Consider the following 22,312-nt stretch of genomic DNA (forward strand, 5'->3'; position numbering starts at 1 on the left):
CAGATTTCTACCCAGCCCAAGGTCAGGTTTCCTTGTGGTCTCCTTTTGTGTTGGGGGTCTATTTCTCATTCATTGAGGGTGGAGCCTTTTTTTTTTTTTTTTTTTTTTTACGGTACACGGGCCTCTCACTGTTGTGGCCTCTCCCGTTGTGGAGCACAGGCTCCGGACGTGCAGGCTCAGCGGCCATGGCTCACGGGCCCAGCCGCTCCACGGCATGTGGGATCTTCCCGGACCGGGGCACGAACTGGTGTCCCCTGCATCGGCAGGTGGACTCTCAACCACTGCGCCACCAGGGAAGCCCAAGGGTGGAGCCTTTTGAAGTGCCAATTTTATGAAGGAACTAAGCTTTTTCTCCTGTTTCCTGAACACTATGCAGCTCTCATGGGAAACTTAGAATCTGTAGGGTTTGGCAGGAACCCTCAGGGCAAAAGCCAGGTTTGCTGCTAGCTTACATCCCAAAGTTCCTGCTTTTGGTTTTGGTTTTGGTCTTCGAAGAATCCTTCCATTTATACCAGTTCAGCAGTGTGTATGCAATCTTTATATTTTAAATTTTAAACAGCATGTTAGTTGTTTCAGTTGGGAAGGTCAAGTAGGGTGTCTGATCTGCCATATTGCCAGAAGGTCTGTTTTCCTTCTTTTCTACCATAGCCCCATGGGGCAGGAATTACTATTCCTTGTTCACAGAAGAATGAACCAAGGCTCAGAAAGGACACGTAGGGCTTCCCTGGTGGCGCAGTGGTTGGGAGTCCGCCTGCCGATGCAGGGGACGCGGGTTCGTGCCCCGGTCCGGGAGGATCCCGCATGCCGCGGAGCAGCTGGGTCCGTGAGCCATGGCCGCTGAGCCTGCGCGTCCGGCGTCCGGAGCAGTCACAGGGCCGGCAGGTGATGGACCAGCAAGGAGTATATCCCTCCCCTATCCCCTTTTCCCACCTTTGCTCTCCTCAGAATAACTTAACCATTTTGGGGGGGGATTAGCTTTATGCTCACAAAGGATATAAGTTCCTACCAGAATAAATAAATAGTTGGGCAGCTTTGTAAAATTTGTTTATGAATCTATTGTTTATCTTCCTCGAGAGAGGAAATGGCTTCTGCATATTTTGTGGTTTGTTTCTCCCGTGGTCCCCAGCAACCTTCCTGCTTCATTCCCACTTGGCAAAGACCTCCTGGACCTGCAGCCAGATCCCATGTGCACCTCAAGGTTGAGGACAAGACCCCAACTTCCTCTTGTCCTCATGCTCTCTCTCCTTCTCCCTTCCCTTGTGCCTCTTTTCCACACCCCCCAACCCCATCCTTCCTGCTGTTAGTTTTCCTGTCTCCTGTTTGTGTGCCTTTCATTGGAGGGGAGGCCACAGACCACAGTGGTTAGACTTTTCGGGCTTGGGGGCAGGAGAAAGAGCTGAGTTTGAACCTAGCTCTGCCTCTCACTAGCTTCGTCTCTCTGAGCTTCCATTTCTTCATCTGCAACATGGGGACCACAGGCAGAGCTGTTCAAGGATGAAATGAGATGATGTATGTATGTAGAGCTTGTAACAGGAGCTTGGAGCATCACAAGCACCCAGTCCGTGGTAGTCAATATCATCATGACTAAGAACAGACCCCTTCAAGACTTGCGCCCTTGTTCAGTGATGCTCTCATGTTGGCAGAGCTGGTTTATGAAATGTGATGGAAATGGAGGCAGGAGTCTAGGGTCAATGGGGGATTCCCAGCCCTGCTGGGGTGTTTTTAAAAATAATCGGAGGGAAAGCAGAACACACTGGTCTGGCCAGTGTTTGCACAGGCTATAAACCATGGGTTCTAGAAATGTTCATCTCTAGAGATGGGGCATCTCAGCATCTCAGCCCTCCCTCCAAGCTGTTCCTTCTGTCTTAGAACCATGAGAGCTCTGGAACCTCATGACACCACTCGCTGGGGAGTTGTCCCTGTGGTGCCCACACCCCGGTCAGTGGATGGCACACCGACTCTGCTGGACACATGTCCAGAAGGGGCAGGATGGGTGGTCTCCACTGTTCGTTTGACTTCCATTCTTAAAGCTGACATGACTGCTTATAAACACACACTCCCTGCTCATAAGTAAGTGACTTTATATTACACTCAGATTTGTGTCACTTCCTGATTTGATATCTATCAGGCAACAACTTTTTTAGCACCTGCTATTTGTAGTGGCTCTGGGCTTTGTACAGTGGGCAAGTGTTATGAAAAATACATAGAGTTGCTATGACCCTAAAACTACTCTGAAAAATACTCTATTCATTTAAAAAGACTTTATGACCAAAAAATGCATAAAGGATAAAACGCCTTCATAAGATTAAGTGCCAGGTGTTCAGAATAGGTTTCCAGCGGGGACAGCACTGTGCCTTCGAGTGCTCAGGGAAGACTTCCTGGGAAAGGCTAGGAAGAAGATTGGGGCTGGCCCCGTGGGGCAGGTAGGGTGAGGTGGCTGGAAAAGGAACCTTGTACATTAGGGGTGTTGAAGTGGTGTGAACTGAGGTTTAGAGATGGGCATTCTCTTGAGCTAGTGAGACCCAGTGCAGTGCTTCTAGCCCCACAGACAGCCTCTGTGGCGTCTCTTAGAGAGCCACCTCCACTAGCATATCAAGTGCCCTGACAAGTCCCGCAATCAATGTTTGACTGTGCTTCACCAGGTTTCCCAACTGTGTCTGATCATGCATGGCCAATGAACATGGTGGTCTTGAATGGATTTGCATTTGCCTTTTTATCTCTCTGCAAATGCTACCAACTCACTTTTGTAAAACAGGGATTGACAACTTTCTTTAAAAATTCAGTCTGTGAGGATCAAAAAATTATTTCCAAATAATTTTCAAAGACGAGTCAACCACTTGTCTTCCTTTTCCAAGGGTGGCTCAAATACTTAGAAGGGTGGGGGTTTGCAGGAGCCTGAAGATTGATGCCGCTGCTCTAGGGAGGGACCTGACTCCCAAGACGATGTCCACCGACATTCTCGACCTAGCTGAGGGGCCAGGCCCAACCCCACCCCATCCCCACCCTGCCTGCAAACCTCAAAGTCTATTAACGGCCTCTCTCCAGATAATGATTCATGCTTCCTGTCCCTCCTCCTTTCTAGTTACTCAGAGCTGTGAGCCAAGATTGATTACTTACACCATCCAACTGGCCTCGCCCATGGGGAGCTCAACTGCTAGATTAAATATTCTTCATGGGCAACACCCCAGCTTGAGTTCTCCTTGTCAGCTGAGTCCTGCGCAGTGAAACAAGGGGTTGTCCAAGATGCAGATGTGGAGATGGTTTCCAGAACTAGGGAGTTGGGACGCATCATGTTTGGGAATACGTGTGGAGTTTGGGGAGCCGGGGTTACTGTGAATAGAGAAACAAGGAGGTGCCCCAGGCACGGGACTCATATACTGCCATGGCCTCATAAAAGCCAACAGAAATAGGTTCTAAGCTGAGTCTTTAGGTACTTCTCTGGAGACTGACTATCTGTTCCTTCTTGCTGTTAGGTGGTCTTGGTCTAAAAGCATTTTCATAATCTTTATTACACTAGTCATAGAGATTATTCTATTTTTTAAAAATTAAAACACTCTAACTGAGCTTAAGTCTGCCCTGATAACCTCCCCCACTCACTCAGTTCCTTTTCCAAAATACCGCAGAACCGAGATGGACATCCAGGTGTCCTGATTCCCGGTGTTCTTTCCCCCCAGGGGGCCAGGGTCCTTAGGGATCGGCTGTCAGTGGTGGAAAACCGTAGTGCCTCAATATCCTGCCTCAAGGTTGCTGGGTGTCCCTGAGACAGGCAGGGTCTGGGAGGTTCACCCAGCTAAACCCTCGCTGGTCAGAGCCAGCGGGACCTCCTTGCAGTTCGTCAGGTCCAGCCTCCTCATTCTGCAGAAGCTGAGTCTGAGATGCAGGGAGAGGAAGTCATTTGCCCAACAAGGTCACAGGGCCAGTCTCCTTTTCTGTTTGGCCCGGGTTATCTTTATATTGGGTTTGCATTTCCTGAATATGCAGCAACGGGGTAGGGGGTGGAGGGCAGGGGAAGTGGGCTTAGAAGAACCCCGTCTGAGAATGTTTAAATTTCCTGTGAGTGTCCCATGAAGAGGGAGATAATCTATGTGCACATGATCCAGAGGAGAGGGGGAGGCTTGGTTTAGGTCCGGAAGACGGAGAGTGGAGGGGAGCAGGAGGAGGCCAAATGAGAGCAATTCAGAGAGGCTGTGACGTTTTTATAGGTGAGATAGAAATAAATAGAGGTTTGTTTCTTTGCATTTCCTTGTTGCCTTCTTGTTTGCATTTTTGGAGAACACTCAAGTCGCGTGGAGGCTCTTGTTTTAGTGGTGGTCCTTTGTGGTTCTGGGGGGACCGGAGACCTCTGCTCTTGTCTCCCTCAGGTTGGCTTCTTCCTGGCACGTGTGGTCCTTTGGAAATCTCTTCCCCCCTCAGAGCGTCCATAGCTGAGCTCAAAATGGGAGTACAGCCTCCTGCTGGGCTGCCTCACAGAAAGACCGTGGGTATGAGGGTGCCCCCCCAGGTGTTAAGGGTTGGCTTCATTTCCTCCCTAACTTCTGGGAGGCTGGCACGGACACTGAGTGATTCGGAGCTTCCACCAGGAAGGGTCTCGTTTGCCCGTCAGATCAGGTGGCAGATGTGGGCACCAAGGCCGCCCCAGGCCTGCTTTGGGACAGCCTTGCCAGACAGTGTGTCCCACGTTCCTTAAAGGGGGCCGTTGTTTAAGCAGGCCAGGAGGCTGTAACTGAAAGTAAGGAAACGGCAGATATAGACAGAGTTACTGCCAATTTCCTGGAGTCTGGGAGCTGGGGGCCCCCTTGAAACAGGAAGGGAAGTAGATTATTTCCTTATCTGGTATCATGGAAGGAATGAAATGTCTCTTTCCGGGTAACTGGGGCAGCACCTTTCAACTTCTCGCTTTAACGATAACCACACATATTCCTAAACTTTAGGTGGCCACTCAGGAATTACATCTCTTTCCCTCTCCTGGGGTCTTGAGCAGCTTGAGAGCCAGACCCCAGAGAGCAGGACACCCCCTTCGTCACCGGTAACCACACTACAGAGCTTGGCCTGACTCAACGGCCACACTGAGTCCCTCTTAGGCACCTCCAAGTCTCACTGACCCATGGAGATCCACAGGCCTCTCTCGCAGGGACCCACCTGCCCCAGAAAGCAAGTCTGCCCCATGAGCAAGTCACATGGGCATCTGTATCCTCCTTCTTTCTCTGCCTGGTGAACAGTATGCTAAACGCACATTAGCCTTTCCACGGTGACGCTGGATCTTCAGGGATAAAGGGGAATGTCCTCTGATGCAGTGGTGCTTTCAGGAGGGTGTCAAGGTGAGTGAGGTTACCTGTCCCTACACCGGAGGGCCCACAGGACTGTGGGTTTTCTCTCTTCCTTCCTGTGTCCACTTCTAGCCATTTCTGCCCCTGAGCGCCGTGCTGCTCACTGAAACAAAGGGAGGGCTGAAGGTTGCCCAGGAAACAAATAACCAAATGTATTCAATCATGACTGAGTCATTGAGCCTTGCTGTCAACTGTACTCAAGTCAAAACAAACCAACAGAAACCCCACCCAGGCGGTGAGACTCTGTGAGTTCTCCCTGGGCACCACGCAGGTCCTGAACATTCTCCTGTTTAATCTTCACCAAAAACCTGGAATAATTAGGTGTTGTTATTCCTCTTTGACAGATGTCAATACCGAGGCTCCAAAAAGCCCAAAAAAGATTAGATCAGCCTGCCCGGTTCTCACCGGTGGAACATTATGATTTGATTTGAACTCTGGTCTTCTGACTCCAGAGCCCAGTACTTTGGGTGTTTCTGTGAGGAAAACGCCTGCCACATAATCCATGTGTTTCTCTCCAGTGAGAAAAGTTCCTGATGAGTTTAAAAAAAAAAAAATTCCAGAGAGCTGAGGCTAGCCCTTTAAACCTGGAAAGAGAAAGGGTTTTTGGTGTAAAGTGCATCAGATTCTTTCTCATACTTCCAAGTTCACAGCTATATGCTAGAGGGCTGAAGGCTGCCTGCAGCTGATGGCCAGGACGTGTCTATACCAGGGTATAAGCCAGCTCTCCTTGACCCTTCAGAATGTGGAGAGCGCTGCAGGGGTCCAACTAGGGGGGAGTAGCTTCATGCTACTCAGATCCGCGATGGGTGAGTGAAGGACACCACACGGTATCAGAGAAGCCTCATCCTGCCATCAGAGGCCTGGAGGTTTAACCCTTTGTCACGATTGTGTGGCCTTGAGTGCATCGTCCCCTGCATGTGAATTTCCTCATCTTTCAAATGGAGAAAACAATTCTGACCTCACCGGCTTGTTGTGGGGACAGAGTAAGATAGTGGGTGTCGGGGCTTTGTCCAGTACTTTCCAGAATGGTACTGTTGTCCATGAGGACAAGCACCCCCCTCCCATGAACTCCTCAATGTCCCTACCAGAGACTCCACGTGGGCCAGAGGATTCGTGGCTGTGGCCCCGGGGGACGGGTCTGCTCTGAGCTCCACTGACATCAGGCAAACACACCCACGGCTGCCAGGGCGGGTCACTCTCCATGTCAGCACTGACCTCCTCGTGCCAGGACTGTTGGAGAGAAGGAGCCATGAACTTCTCACTCTTCTGCTCAGGAAAAGGAAAGAGAAAAAAAAGAAAGGGGGAAAAAAAGAAAAATTGATTTTCTTTAACCTGTGGCTTTTTTTCCCTTTCTCCCCTCCTTGTTATGAGTGGGATTGCCACTTAACTTTTTTATAATTAAAAAAAAATGATGTTCTGGGTGAGGGAACATAATATTTAGACATGTTGAACTGACAGCTGATGGACATGTTGTCAATACATCATCACCACAAATCATGTGGCAAGGGTTGGTGGAGAGGAGATTTGTGTGTACGTGTGTGTGCGCACACACACCTGAATGATTTTAAGTGTTTGGGGAAGGTCCCATGACCCCTATGGGAAGCAGCTCCTGTGGAAGGTTAGCCAGGGAGATGGTCAGCCCTTAGGGTAGGAATGGGAAGTGGGCTTCCATTGTGAACTGAGGGGGGTTCTTCTCCATGTGAGCCTGTGGAAGCAAAAGGTCTCCCCTTCCTCTCTCTTTCTCTCCCTCTTTTGTGTCCTTAGCACCCAGTGGGTGCCCTGTATTATGCTGACCACAGTAGACAGAGTTGATGAGGCACTTCTTAGAAGACGTCCCAGTTTGATGGTGGATGCAGATAAAGCAGCTGGGACCAGTGCTCTAAGTGGTGTAATAAAGACACGAAGCCTGAGTCCTGCCATTCTCATTTGCCCTCCAGGCATTCTTCCTCCCATCCCTGCCTCCACTTACTGCCTGTGTCGGGGACTCACCAACCTCTCTTGAGCCTTGGAGCCCTTGGTCCAGCTGCCTCTGTGACAACTCCTGCTGTAGGTCTCAAAGTGAAACAGCTTTCCTGGTGCTCCGTCTTCACAGATGCGAATCTAGGCATCATCTTGACACTCCTCCCTCCCACACCCCCCTGGCCATCTCATCACTAAGTCCTATCAGCTTCACCCCCACATGCCCCTCCATCACCACTCACATCCAGGCTGCCTGGCCTGGACCATCGCTAAGTTGAGTCCCGCTCCCCATATCCTCATTCACCCTCCTCCAGTCTGTTCTGACCAGGAGTCCACAAACTATGGTCCATGGGCCAAATCCAGCCACTGCCTGATTTGTACAGCCCGTGAACTAAAAATCGTTTGTGCATGTAAACATTTGATGATACGGGGCACTGACTTTGAACCCAATTAAGCAAAATGTTATCCCTCTAAAAAAAAGTCCATTCTTCTCATTAGTAGATCTATTTACATTAAATTGTACTCGATTACTATTATATTTTGAGTTTCCTCAAAAAGTGTAGAAATTTGTTTTTTCTCTTACTATATAAGCATCTACATCATAGCCTCGATTTTGCTTCCTGGCTGTGAACCCTGCAATATATACTTTCTGGCCCTTCACAGAAAACGTTTGCTGACCTCTGGTATATCCTGTGGCCTTTTCAAAATGGAAATCTGATCAGTCACACATGCTTGTACATGCACACTCACACACATACATACATCATACATCACATACACACATCCAAACACTTTAATCGTTCCCCATTGCTCTTGGTATAAAGATAAAACTCCTAACCTTCAAGAACCTGGGGTGGTCTGGCCCCTGCCCCCTCTCCATTTTCATTGCCATGCTCCTATCCTGGCCACTCTGGCCTTCTCTTAGTTCCTATGTCCACCGTGTTCCCACCTGCCACAGGGCCTTTGCCTGTGCTATCCTTGACTTTATCTGGGAGGCAGCTTTCCACACTCTATTTTCCCTATTTAAGTGCTTCTCATCCTGCAGATTGCAGTATCACCATGACTTCCGCAGAGGATCTTTCCCTGACCTTTCTGCTGAGCCCTCTATTATAACCACTCATCGCAGTCATAGATTTGTCATTGTCTGACACTCCCCACACCTCAGACGGCAAGCCCCTGACACCATGAGAGCTGACACCATGTCATACAACCCCCTCATGGTGTCCCCTGGTACATAGTGGGCACTCAGTAAATACCTCGTTACATTGAATGGCTGAGAATCAAGGAAGCCTTCATAAAAGATAAGTTTGAACAGGAACTAGTAGGTTGAGAAGATGGAGAATGGGAAAAAGGGGGTTTTAGGCAGAGGGACCAGTATTCTGGAGATTCTATGTGGCTCCATGGGTGGGAGCGGGGGCGCTCGGGCTGTATATGGGTGAATGGTTGGGTAAATCACTGGAAAGGGAGGTGAGGCCAAATCATGAGGGGCCCCCTGTGCCAGCCTGAGCTCTTTGGATGCTTCTCCTGTGGGCAGAGGGCACGTGGGTGGTTTGAAGCAGAAGGGTGGCGTGGACAGAGCTGCTGAGTGGACGGTAGACTGGAGGGGACAGGACCAGCTATAAAGGACTCTTCCATGGATTGGGCAGTGGGGATGAGAGGAGATGGTCAGGGAATGCTATAGAGGAGGGGGCAACAGGAATTGATAGCCTCCTGGAAGTGGGGGAGGTGAGCTCTTGGGGGTCCCGTGTTTCTCCAGTACTTAAGATGAGTGAAGAGAGAAGAGTTAGAGCACAGGTGGAGGGATGGACGTTTGTTTGAGGGTCAGGAAGTGGAAGTGGTAAATACCTATAGTCCCCCGGTGTTCTCTATGAAGGAGATTAGAGTTATCTGCTGAGACAGAGGCTTTTGGGGTTCAAGTCATAGGCTTTGACTTCTTCCCCTGTTTGCAAGCAATGGGTGCTACATGCCCCCTAAACCGTTGGGGGGTTCAGCTCATCCAGGAGCAGCTGGGGGCTCAGGCTGGCGGTTTCTATCCCAAACAGCTCCTCCGGGGCTTAAACAGGCACTTAAAGGAGATCTTAGAGACCTGCCTTTCCTCATTCTTTTCCTAAAATGTGATGTCTAGACGTCAGCTTTGTCAGAAATCCTACCTCGAAAGCCTTTGGAAGAAAGAGTTCCACTCATGTCCGAAAATGTTCACCGAGGCCCTACACCACCCAGCTCTGCTCTGAGCACCATGGGGAGTCCAGCTCTTGGCCCCCAGAGGGTCTGGGCCTGACCTGAAGACACATAACTAACACATGAAATGCACAGAGATGGAATTCCCTGGCGGCCCAGTGGTTAGGACTCAGTGCTTTCCCTTCTTTGGGCCCGGGTTCAATCCCTGTTCGGGGAAGTAAGATCCCGCAAGCGATGCGGCGCAGCCAGAAAAAAAAAAAAAAAAAAAAAAAGCAGAAATGCACAGAGAACAGTGTAGGAAGGTGTCATTCAGCGACATCAAGCCTTTTGTTTTCTTTTTTTTTTAACATCTTTATTGGAGTATAATTGCTTTACAATGGTGTGTTAGTTTCTGCTGTATAACAAAGTGAATCAGTTATACATACACATATATCCCTATATCTCTTCCCTCTTGCATCTCCCTCCCTCCCACCCTCCCTATCCCACCCCTCTAGGTGGTCACAAAGCACTGAGCTGATCTCCCTGTGCTATGCGGCTGCTTCCCACTAGCTATCGATTTTACATTTGGTAGTGTATATATGTCCATGCCACTCTCTCACTTTGTCCCAGCTTACCCTTCCCCGTCCCCGTGTCCTCAAGTCCATTCTCTAGTATGTCTGTGTCTTTATTCCCATCCTGCCCCTAGGTTCTTCATAACAATTTTTTTTTTTAGATTCCATATATATGTGTTAGCATATGGTATTTGTTTTTCTCTTTCTGACTTACTTCACTCTGTATGACAGACTCTAGGTCCATCCACCTCACTACAAATAACTCAATTTCGTTTCTTTTTATGGCTGAGTAATATTCCATTGTATATATGTGCCACATCTTATTTTTTTCACACACACACACTGTATTTTATTTTTACAAGAGATAAATAAACTGACACCAAGCATTGTAAATGGATGACCACAACAAAAGCAACGATTGCAATTACCGAACACGAAACACACTCATACTATGTCATAATATTGACATTCAGTCCAGTAATCCTCCACTGTAACAGCTCCTTTACTTTGCAGTGAAAATTGATTTGTATATTTTTTGCCTCTGAGTCCTTGTGGGATTTTTTTTTTTTTACTTCAAACAGAAAGTCACAAAAATTATAATCATCCTCATCAGTTCACTCAGTCCCATGTAATTAATTTTTTTTCCTCTTGATCTTTTGTTAGCACTTTTATGAATTCATCAGTTTTCCATTAGAGTTCTGAAAATGCTTATTCGTTCAGTTCAGCAGTATGGTCAGTTACCAGAAACCTGTACTTGTCAGAGTCTTGTCCATGAATTCCTTGAAGATAAAACCCTTTTATAGGAACATTTTTGCAAAAGCATCAGAGTACACCCAGAACTGTCTGTAAATGACAGAAGACTTAAAAATGACCACGGTTAAAGATTTGATGAAAGTTCATAATAATGCAATTGACAAGGAAATTTACTTATTTCTGAGATATACATTTTAAAGTAATAACTAGAATTATGACTTATAACATTATACGAGAACATATAAGAGTTTTAGAAATTTCATGTAATGTCTGAAACATTTATATTAACATATTTCCATACAAATAACCCAAAGAAAGTTCAGTATTAGTTGTTTTGTTTGTTTGTTTGTTTGTTTGTACTGCAGGTTCTTATTAGTCATCAATTTTATACACTTCAGTGTATATATGTCAATCCCAATTGCCCAATTCAGCACACCACCATCCCCACCCCACCGCAGTTTTCCCTCCTTGGTGTCCATACGTTTGTTCTCTACATCTGTGTCTCAGCTTCTGCCCTGCAAACCAGTTCATCTGTACCATTATTCTAGGTTCCACATACATGCGTTAATATACGATATTTGTTTTTCTCTTTCTGACTTACTTCACTCTGTATGACAGTCTCTAGATCCATCCACATCTCATCAAATGGTTCAATTTTGTTCCTTTTTAGGGCTGAGTAATATTCCATTGTATATATGTACCACATCTTCTTTATCCATTCATCTGTCGATGGACACTTAGGTTGCGTCCATGTCCTGGCTATTGTAAATAGAGCTGCAATGAACATTGTGGTACATGACTCTTTTTGAATTATGGTTTTCTCTGGGTACATGCCCAGTAGTGGGATTGCTGGGTTGTATGGTAGTTCTATTTTTAGTTTTTTAAGGAACCTCCATACTCTTCTCCATAGTGGCTGTATCATTTTACATTCCCACCAACAGTGCAGGAGGGCTTCCTTTTCTCCACACCCTCTCCAGCATTTGTTGTTTTTAGATTTTTTGACATCATGCTTTTTTGTAGTGTATTAAAGCTCCCAAGGCACATTCATATGCAGACACAGGGGTCTTTAACTAACTCCTACCTCACTACCTTCTCCCAGACACCCACACACATAGCACCCACTCCCCCAAATGAGGTTGGGGGCTGAGCGAGCATCAGCTACGTTTCCAAACCTGCTTGTGCCCGTTGTCCTTGTTACTGTAGATATATCAGTTAATTAGATGTGACCTGTGAATGCAAAAGAGAAAGAGAATTTTGACAAACTTGTTGGCTGCATTCCATAAACACTGAGTGGGTGTGCTTTGGGTGAAACACTGCTCGTGGCACAGTGGAGAAGGGAGAGAGAGATGTAAAAGCAGAGGTATGAAGACAGTCCTGCTCCTAAAGAACTTAAAATCTAGCATTGGTTGAAAAACAGAACACCCAAGGTTCTGGTCTGGTTCTGGTCTGAGGACTGGCCTTGGAGGAATGACGTTTCACACAAACAGAAGGACGCATGTCTGGGCCTGCAGATCCTTCATCCAGGGCTTGGTCCTCACTTTCCCCGAGGCCCCCAGGCTCCAGGGGCCCCATGTCTGCCTGCTCACTTCAGCTGCCGGGGCCCCTGGTGTATGCATCACTTCAGCCCTCTGGTCTTATAGCAGCCAAGGGAGGCTATTTTGGCAAGAAATTGAGGCAGTGAGATGATGAGGGCCAATGACCAATGGGATATCTGTCTTGAGCGAGTCCAGACAGGCTTGGGGGCTTCCCAGGAAGGATATAAAGGATCACCAGAGGAGGAAGCAAACCCAGAAAAGGGCAAGACACCCTCTTGACTCCCTGAGGCTTCTCAGTAGCTGTTGAGTAGACGGAAGCCAAGCTCTGTGGTCCTCCCACCATTGCACACAGAACTTCAACAGCGGAAATCTCAGGTGAATGTTCACTTCCAACTTTTTTCTGTAATAATACTTGAATTCCCAGAAGCATCCGTAAATTAAAGCAGGCATTTTTCCTCAATCTTAGTGCTTGCTATCATTTGGAACAAGACCCTCCTGACAAAACTGGTCTCGGCCGCTCCCATCAGCTTGTCTCCTGCAGGATGTCTTCCCAATTCGATCCCTGGGTCTGTTCACCCTTTGCTTCCCCTCCCTCAGCAACTTCCCACGGGCCCTGGGAGCTCGCTTAGGGTGCCCCTCTCATCTGATTGAGAAGGCCGGCCTCCCTCACTTGGCCCAAGGACAAAGGAGACATCGCCAGGGGCAGCCAAGTCACTGAGTCAAACCTCAGTCCAGGGGCTCCAGGGCGACGGGGGATGTGAGGGGAGCTGTGAGGTCCTCTGTCTGGCTCCCTCAAGCAAACGCTTGCTTAGCGTAGTGCCAGATGTGAGGCACAGGCTGGGTCCCAGAGATGAGCCAGAGGGGCCTCCAGCTGCCCTTGGAGAGTTCACCCCCGCTGGGAAGGTGGGGGCAGGGTGAGGATGATCCTCCAGAACCTGGTCCACAGGGGCCTGGAGGAGGGAGTGACTCAAGAAGTGCCGGTGGGAAGGCCTCCAGCCCCAGACATCAGAGGTCCTCCTTTTTCTGGCTTGTTTCTTGACTCCCAGAATTCCCCCCAGAGTCTTAGAACCCTGAGCCAGAAGGGCCATGGCATCGCCCCAGGATGGGGCCCTGTGTTGACAGGATGCCCAAGTGTGGCACTGACGTCATAACCCGGGGTACCTCCCATCTGAACCGCAGACAGAAGGGCCGAGAGAGACTGACAGACAGCCGAGCACGAGAACCTTCATGCAGTTATTTCACACACAAGGGAGCATCACAGACTTTGTTACCCAGTGAACTGTGAGCTGCTTTCCAGAAAGAAGGGGCATTTGTTTTTTGTACAGTCTAATGTCTTCAAGGTCACAGACCAAAGCCAAGCCAGCTGCTCCATTTGGGAATTGATCCTCTAAGCGCGCAGCCTAGCTGCAATCCTGGGCAGCACGGGGGATGCGGTCCCGGGGCACAGTGCTGGCCGCCCCGCTCCCATCCCCTGCAGAGGAAGCCAGTCTGTGATGCTGACCTGCTGGAGGCCCTCCCCGTAGCTCAGCCCAGGGTGCTGGGTGTGGGGCTTGAGTGACAGGAGCAGAGCCCTCAGGTGCTTGACTTGTATTTTCTTAGGTTTATAATTTGCCCTGATGCTGGGACTGGAGCCTCATGCCAGATCTACCCGCCAACCACCCCCTTCCCCTCCGTCTTCACCCCACACTCCCTGGGGCTGTGTCAGAGGGAAGCCTCCCAATCTCCCAGCCCTGCCCTGCCCTACCCTGCCCAGGACAGCTGTAGGGAGGGCAATCCTTTCCTTGGTTGTAGTTCCAAGTGCTGATTCACAAGGCCTGAGCCTCAAGTCCTTGGGGGCAGGAGTGGAGGATCCTCCCTGCAACCCTGGCCCAAACCACTCCAGCTGGCCACCCCGCTGAGACCCTCCCTGAGGCCCCAGCCTCAAGGATTTGCCCACGGTGCCTCCTGAGTCCTGGCTGGTGTGACCTCACCCCCCTGCCAGGCCTTCTTCTGCCTCCTCTTTGTGAAATTTCATGGATCTTTAGGAAGCCTGGCACCTGCCCCCCAAGACCGTAGGCCTCAAGACACAGGTTTGCGGGTCTTCATCTCCCCTAGCAGAGTCTTGGCACAGTAGGTCCTCCTTGTGAGTTTGCAGGAAAGAATACAGAGGATAAGGTCGGGTACAGATGCCAGTCTCTGGGCTTTGAGGCCAGACGTCATGACCTAGTCAGATCTCCTGGCACAAAGTAGGTCTTCAGAATACGGTCACATTGCTCCTGAAATTCTCCTGGCAGCAACTCCGTAGGAGAAACTTGTGATTATGAAGTAGTCAGCGTTCGGGTCACCCAGGGACTCACGTGTGACTTCTTCAGGTGTCTCCGTAGTCCTCCCTTCTTTCTGCAGACCTCTTGTCAACCTCTGGCTACTCCCATATTCTTAATCTCCCCACCCAGGCCTAGCCATTTGTCAAGGCAGGTGGTTTGAAAAACTGTATCCAGGAATATATCAATAGGGCCCACTCAGACCATTCCTCCAGGAAGCCACCCTAGACTCCTGAGTCCCCTACTTTTCTCCCTGTGTCCTCAGCATCATTCACACTGCTCCATGCCAGCTAGGGCGGGAGGGAAGCAGTGTGTGGCAGTCACGGGGGGAAGATGATGTTAATTAATTCCCTGGTAGAGAACTACTGTTGGCCCAGAGGAGAGAGCACTGACAGTGAGGGTCCGCACACCAGAAAGTGAAATAGCTCCCATCTCCATGTCCTGGTGGAGAGCTGTCCCCAGGAAGCAAAGTCCAAACTCTCCATTTGTGAGTCAGGCTTCTTCCTGGTTCCTGGGGCTCGTAGGAAGCAATTGATGCTACAGGGTGCTACTGAAAGATGGAGAAATAAATGTCTCTTGGTGTCCAAAGGAAGCCGTGGGAATCCGCCCGGGCCTGAGAGTCAGCATGAGACCCGGGGCAGGGAGCAGTGGGGCAGGAAGGAACAAGGATGCGCCAGTCACTCTACATGGAGGAAGATTTCGGCGCTAATCGCCAGCATTGGCAGAACTGATCCAGTAATTGGGTTACTGGATTATAAAGCACCCACTGGCTTTATTTAGAAGACTAATCAGAAAACATTTAGAACAACAACGTTGCTATAAAGGAGACCATGAACCGTGAACCCATGTCTTGGAGAACTGCCCTTGGCTTCAGCCTCTTTTGGGGAGCAGAATCCCAGGAGAATCCAAGTTAAGCTCCTTTGACAGACCTGAGAGGAAGTCTTGACGAAAACCGAAGCCAAGTCACTTGGGGAATTGTGTATATAGTCTCTGAAGGACGACCCGGTGTCAGAAAAAGGAAAATCTTTTTGGTTTTTCTTCCTCAAACAAGCAGTGGTGGTCTGGCGGGAGCAGGGTGTTAACCCTTCTGAATTATAAGCAAACAAGTCTTGCCGAGCCGTTGGCCAAAGTCAACTTCCTCTCTTCTCCCCACCCGTCTCTCTCTCTGGTTCAAAGGATGGTCCTTTTAGACATATCTTCCTTGTAGACTGTGCCCTGTCTCCTGGTGCCCCTGGGGGCGCGGGGGGAGGGGAGAGGAACTTTGATGCACTAGAACAGGGGTCAACATACTATGGCTGGGACCAAATCCAGCCCCCGACTGTCCTTATACAGCCTGTGAGCCCAGAAAGGTTTTTTACATCTTTAAATGGTTAAAGAAAAATCAGACAAAGAACACTATTTCTTGACATGTGAAAATTATATAAAATTCAAAGTTCAGTGTCCATAAATAAAGTTGTATTAGGACACGACCACACCCATTCATTTATATATTGTTTATGGCTGCTTTCATGCTGCAACTGCAGAGTTATGACAGACATCGTATGGCCTGCAAAGCTGAAAATATTTACTAGCTAGTCCGCAAAGCTGAAAATATTTACTAGCTGGCCCTGTACAGAAAAGCCCCTTGCTAAAACATCTTTGTAGAGCCTTATTATTATGTACATCATTCCATGAACCTGGCACTGTAGGGCCCTGTGAAAATAGTAAATTCTGGCCCTTGGTCCATGTCAGAAGCATGGAAATCTAGGGATGAAGTGCTTTGGGTCTCATTTGTCTGGCTTGGCATTTCAGTTCAGTGAGTGTTTATTGAGCATCTACTGTGTCTCAATCACTGGGGACCCAAGATGGGTAGGATGCTGTCCCTGCCTTGGAATGACTGGACAGACAGTGGGGAGATGGGCTCCCAAGCAGGTCGTTTGACTATAATGCTGCAGGGGGATCAGAGAGAGCATCTCAGATTCTGAGCAGACAATTTTTTTGTCGAACTGAATCCAGAATCCTGGAGCCTTGCTCTAATAAGGAAGGACTTGACCAAAGAAATGTGAAAGCAGTAGTTCTGTTAATTTGTTCATGAATGAAAAAGCTTCTGGTGCCAATTACCCAATGGGAAGTATTGTACATAATGAGAAAAGCAGTTACCTTATTAGAAAAATAACAAAGACTTGAATCTTGAGTTGGTATTATAACAGTCCTGTGGGATTGACTAATCCACCAAGAAGAACAGTTTCCAGGTTTTAAATCATATGTTTAAAACAGCCTTTTGACAAGATGCTGAACTGTGTGCTACTGCCTGTGTAAAGCGAGTAGGGGTGGGGGTGTGTACAAGCATTCTTGTAGGAGCATAAAATATCTTTAGAATATACAGGAACCTGAGCGACTGTCCCAGGAGGGGGGCTGGGTATCTAGGGGCAAGGCTGAGAGGAAGACTTCGGGCAGATACCCGTTTTAAATTTTTTGCTCTAACTTTTCACTTTATTTTCAAGTATTTATTTAGGATGATTTTCAGCCTTTTGTATGCTCTTTTATACCTTTTGAATTTTGAACCATGTGAATAAAGTACCTATTCAAAAAATACATAAATTTAATGTAAAATAAGTAGCACATGGTCTTGCTATTACCTTCTTACATCTTCCTAGGGAGGTCGTTTTTCCTCTCTTTCATTCAGTATATGATTCTTTTTTTTTTAATAGATCTTTATTGGAGTATAATTGCTTCACAATACTGTGTACAACAAAGTGAATCAGCCATATGCATACTTATATCCCCATATCCCCTCCCTGTTGAGCCTCCCTCCCACCCTCCCTATCCCACCCCTCTAGGTGGTCACAAAGCACCGAGCTGATCTCCCCGTGCTGTGCGGCTGCTTCCCACTAGCTGTTTTACATTCGGTAGTGTATATCGATGCTACTCTCACTTTGTCCCGGCATCCCACTCTCCCGCCGTGTCCTCAAGTCCGTTCTCTGTGGCAGAGCAGGAGTATATGACTCTTGATTGCCTACTACTGTGAGTCAGGTACTGTTCTAGGTCCAGCAGTTACAGCTCTGGGCCTCAACTTGTTCCTCTGAATGTGGGGAGTTGACCTCTAAGGCAGCCTTCAACTTGAGAGGGCATCAAACTCAACAGGAGGGCTCATTAAAACACAGACTGCTGGTCCCCACCCCCAAGATTCAGTGGGTTTAGGTGAGCCTCAAGAATCAGCATTTACAACAAGTTCCCAGGTGATGTTATATGCTGCTGGCCTGGGAACCACACTTTGGGAGCTCCCCTCTGACTTCCTAGGGTTCCCTACTTTCTAGGGTTCTTTATAAATAAACTACATTCCCAGTTCTGAAAATATGAACAAATAAAGAATAGATTCCTGTAGCTCAGAACACAAAGTAATCCCTCTTACCCTGCAGTTTGGGAACACAACAAAGCAGACAGATCAACAGAAGTAAAGTCATCTAGCTTCCATTCCCCCCACAGGGTCATGATGGAGGAGCACAGAATCAGATCATGGTCAGAGTTTGATGAGTTTCAGCAAGTAATTCTTCCTGGGGGAAGTGACTTGGTGCAAAGCTTTCGAGGAAGGTTAAGTGGCGAGGTTTAAGCCAGGCAGCCTGGCCTAATACCCACAGGATAACACTGCTGGACATCATTTTAAGGCCTCACAATTATCCCTGACCATACAAATTCAGCCTGATCATCAGTGAGCTCCTGACAAGGACATGGTCCCCAGCATGGATCCCTGCACCTGACTCCATGCCTTAGTGCATGCTGTTCCCTCAGCTGAAATACCCTTCCTGGTCCCCTCACCTCTGTAAACCTTATTTGTCCATCAGGATCCAGGTAAAATCAAACTATTCTTCATGAGAATTTAATATCTGCTCAACCTACACTTAATATATTTTTCTGTATATCAATTCATTGGGGCACTTGATCATTATTATTTTTTTCATTTACTGATTCTTTCATTCAACAATATTACCACTCCACCAACAAATTCTTATCAAAGGGCCTACCATATACTGGGAATTATGGTAGATTTGGAGAATAGAATCATAGGTCAAAACAGACTTGGTCCCTGCCCTAATGAGAGAAAGATCGTTAATCAAATAATTGCACTGGTGAAAATACAATTACAGGCTGAGAAGAGTAGTCTGAAGGAAAGAAATATGGTTTTATGAGAACATAAAAGAAATGACCCTGATGTAGCCTTGGGGGTGGGTGTCAGGATAGACTTTCCAAGAAAGTATAGTTTGGGCTGAGAGCTGAAGGTTGCCCAAGACTTGGCTGGATGAGGAGTTGGAGTGGGGAAGGGGAACGATCTCCAAATTGGGGGACCAGCATGTGCAAAGGTCCTGTTGTAGGAGACAGCTTGGCAGGTTCACTGAACTGAGAGACCACGGTGGCTGGGGGTGGGGATGGGGAGGTGTTGGAGAACAAGGAGAAGAGGGGTACATCGTGAGGCTGGGAACAAACCCCGCGGAGCCCTGTCGGCCTTGTTAATGATTTTGGTCTTTAACCTAAGGTTGCTAAGATGCCATGAAAGCGTTTTAAACAGTGGGTTGATGGGGGCAGAGTTATGTTTGGAAAAGTTTATTCTGCTGCTGCAGTCTAGAGAATGAACAAGACTGAAATCAGGGAGACCAATCAGAAGGCTGTTGGAAGAGTGCAGAAGATAGATATGGTGTCTTGGACTAGGGTGATAGTAGTGGAACCAGATAAAAATGGGTGGAGTTAAGAAAATGTTAGGAAGTAAATTGCTGGGTTGTGGTCGTTGGTTAAGAGAGGGAGAAGAGTCAAGGGCGAGACTTTGGAGGAGCATTCATTTGGGGGGATATGATAATGAGTTTGCTTTGAACCTGAAAGTGGAGCTGTGGAGTAGGCAGCTGATCAGGAGCTCAGACACTCTGAGCTGGGAGTGGTCACTGGGAGTCCTCAAGGCTCACCGCATCACTTCACCTTCAGGATCTGCTCCAGCCATCTTTGGCCAACCTTTGTCCCGTCCCACTGCTTCCAGCATTCATTCCACCAAACCAAACCCCCCACCTTGAATTTGTCCATCTCCTTCTCTTGTCATTCTGAAAGGGACAGAGACCAACTCAGGCTTGCTCCCAGCTGGAGGGGGCCTACTGCAGTGGTCTTCAAACTTTCTGCTTAAAATCCCCCATAAAAGGATTTTGTAAAACCACTTACCCTCTCACACATTTTTAAGTTTACATCTACATTTTTTATTATATGTCTGCCAAAGATGCAATTTCCAGGACATTGTAAACATTGAGATTTTTAAGTAAAACGATTACATCACTGTTTTAAATGTATCCAGTGGAATCTAAACACCATAGGAATTTGACACCCACCATCATCCATTTTAAAAATGCATGAACACGCTCTTCGTTAATAGTCAGTGTTCCTTTTTCTCCTTGAAATTTTACTTCTGTTTCACTTCCCCTGTGGAATTTTACCCTAATGTAATATGTGTAATATGTTTTTGTGCTTAAAACTCTGTCGTTTGTTTCCCTGTCACATTTCTCTGTAACAATTTCATATGAAGTTCAAACTTTTTAAATTTCCTGAAATCAGAAAGTTCTAAATGCTAAAATTTTCTTCGTGTTTGAGGTATAATTATGATTACTAATAGTATGCAGGCAATCAAAACAACATAAAATATATTCTAATTTGGATAAATAATTAATAAACATAAAAACTAAAATTACATTGAAAATGTACATTAGGTGGTGATGCTGGAGACTTTTCAAAGTAATTCTTTTTCATGTAAATACATTGTTCTTTTGTTTGCTTTTTGGAGTTTTTTGGGTTGTTTGTTTGTTTGTTTGAAGTATAGTTGATTTACAGTGTTTTGCCAATCTCTGCTGTACAGCAGTGACTGTTTTAAACACATATACATTCTTTTAAAAATATTCTTTTCCATTATGGTTTATCCCAGGAGATTGGATATAGTTCCCTGGGCTATACAGTAGGACCTTGCTGTTTATCCACTCTCAATGTAATAGTTTGCATCTACCAACCCCAAATTCCCAGTCCATCCCTCTCTCTCCCCGCCTCCCCCCTTGGCAACCACAAGTCTGATCTCTATGTCTGTGAGTCTGTTTCTGTTTTGTAGATAGGTTCATTTGTGCCATATTTAGATTCCACATATAAGGGATATCATATGGTGTTTGTCTTTCTCTTTCTGACTTCCTTCACTAAGTATGATAATCTCTAGTTGTATCCATGTTGCTGCAAATGGCATTATGTTGTGCTTTTTATGGCTGAGTAGTATTCCATTGTATATATGTACCACATCTTCTTTATCCATTCATCTGTTGATGGGCATTTAGTTTGTTTCCATGTTTTGGCTAAGTAATTTTTTTTATTGACGTATAACATACGTGCATGTATGTGATGAGGTCTGAGTGTACAGCTCAGGTTATTATACAGAGTGAGCACACCCATGCAGTTATCACCCAGGTCCAGAGATAGAATCTTGCTGGTGCCGGGTTATCTCTTCTGTTTTTTTTTATTTATCCACGGAAGACTGCTATTTGTTGCATGAGATATGAGACAAGGATCAGCATCGATTGTATTTCCATTTTTCATTTATATAGATGTAAACACTGAAAAACCCTCATTCACATAAACTAATAGATAAAAATACAAGTTTTATTAAAGCAGGGTCAACTCAGTTCTTGATCTGCTTCGGAGTTATGTACCAAAAAAATCACATAGTGATCTATCACTAACAATTATATTTTAATTACTTCTATTCGGCCTTCCTAATGAAAAAAAGAATTGGAAGCCACCCAGCTTGCAAAGAAGATTTACTACTTATTTATTAGTGTTGCTCACTTTCAGTGTTCTGTGCCCTCTCGTGTGGCGGCTGGGGGAGTCATCCCTGGGGCATAAGCCCAGTTAAGATTTGGGATGGAATGAGTAAGAAGTTTGTCTTTCTTTTGTAAAGGAGGAGGGCTGTTGTGAAAGAGTAGGTGTAAAAGGACAACTTGCACCTCTGTCACTGGTTAGCAGACATCTGGTCCTGTCCAAAACCATTTGGCATGGACCAAATATGCTTTATGGACATTTTGGATAAGACCAAATTTCAGGGACCTTTTGACGTGGACCAGATATCTTACAGACCCAATGTCTTATGGATGTTTTAGACAGGACCAAAGGTCCTGCAATTCTGTCACCCATCAGTTCTAGAAAAGGATTTTTATGGAAGTTGAGGATCTGGACATTGATTCTCTTAAAGCTTTGAATGTGTGTGTATAGTGCTTGGAAAGTCTTCATGTACTCTCAGGGGTTGACATACCCCAGTTTGAAGTTCACAGAGGAACCTGTGTGGCTTCAAATCAGACTAGACCAGTCACTCAAAATTTCCTAGTTCATGTTTCTAAGAGAGGGAATCTGATTGGCCCAGCCTATTTTTTTGAGTCAGGCCACATCATAGGCTTCCAACCAGGTGGTCAGCACTGTGCACAGATGTTTCCCTGAGCAGGGACCCCAAGGAGGCAGGTAGCTATGTACTGACACGTGTGCTGCTTTTCCTTGAAACTGTCTCCTTTTCTGTTCTTCTGCTAGAAATATGCTCTCCAGACTATGAGTTCCTTAACTGTTATTTTTTACCTTTCTTTTTTTTTTTTTTTTTTTTGCGGTACGCGGGCCTCTCACTGTTGTGGCCTCTCCCATTGCAGAGCACAAGGCTCCGGACACGCAGGCTCAGTGGC

The 22,312-nt window shown here is 46.9% G+C and overlaps 1 protein-coding gene across 12 annotated transcripts in view; it reads left to right on the plus strand.

The window, feature by feature from the left end:
- TRERF1 (transcriptional regulating factor 1) overlaps window positions 1-22,312 on the plus strand; it is a 207,661-nt gene that overhangs the window by 142,676 nt on the left and 42,673 nt on the right. The window lies entirely within an intron of this gene.

This window comes from Mesoplodon densirostris, chromosome 10 (genome assembly GCF_025265405.1).
Source record: "Mesoplodon densirostris isolate mMesDen1 chromosome 10, mMesDen1 primary haplotype, whole genome shotgun sequence".
Taxonomy (NCBI): Eukaryota; Metazoa; Chordata; class Mammalia; order Artiodactyla; family Ziphiidae; genus Mesoplodon; species Mesoplodon densirostris.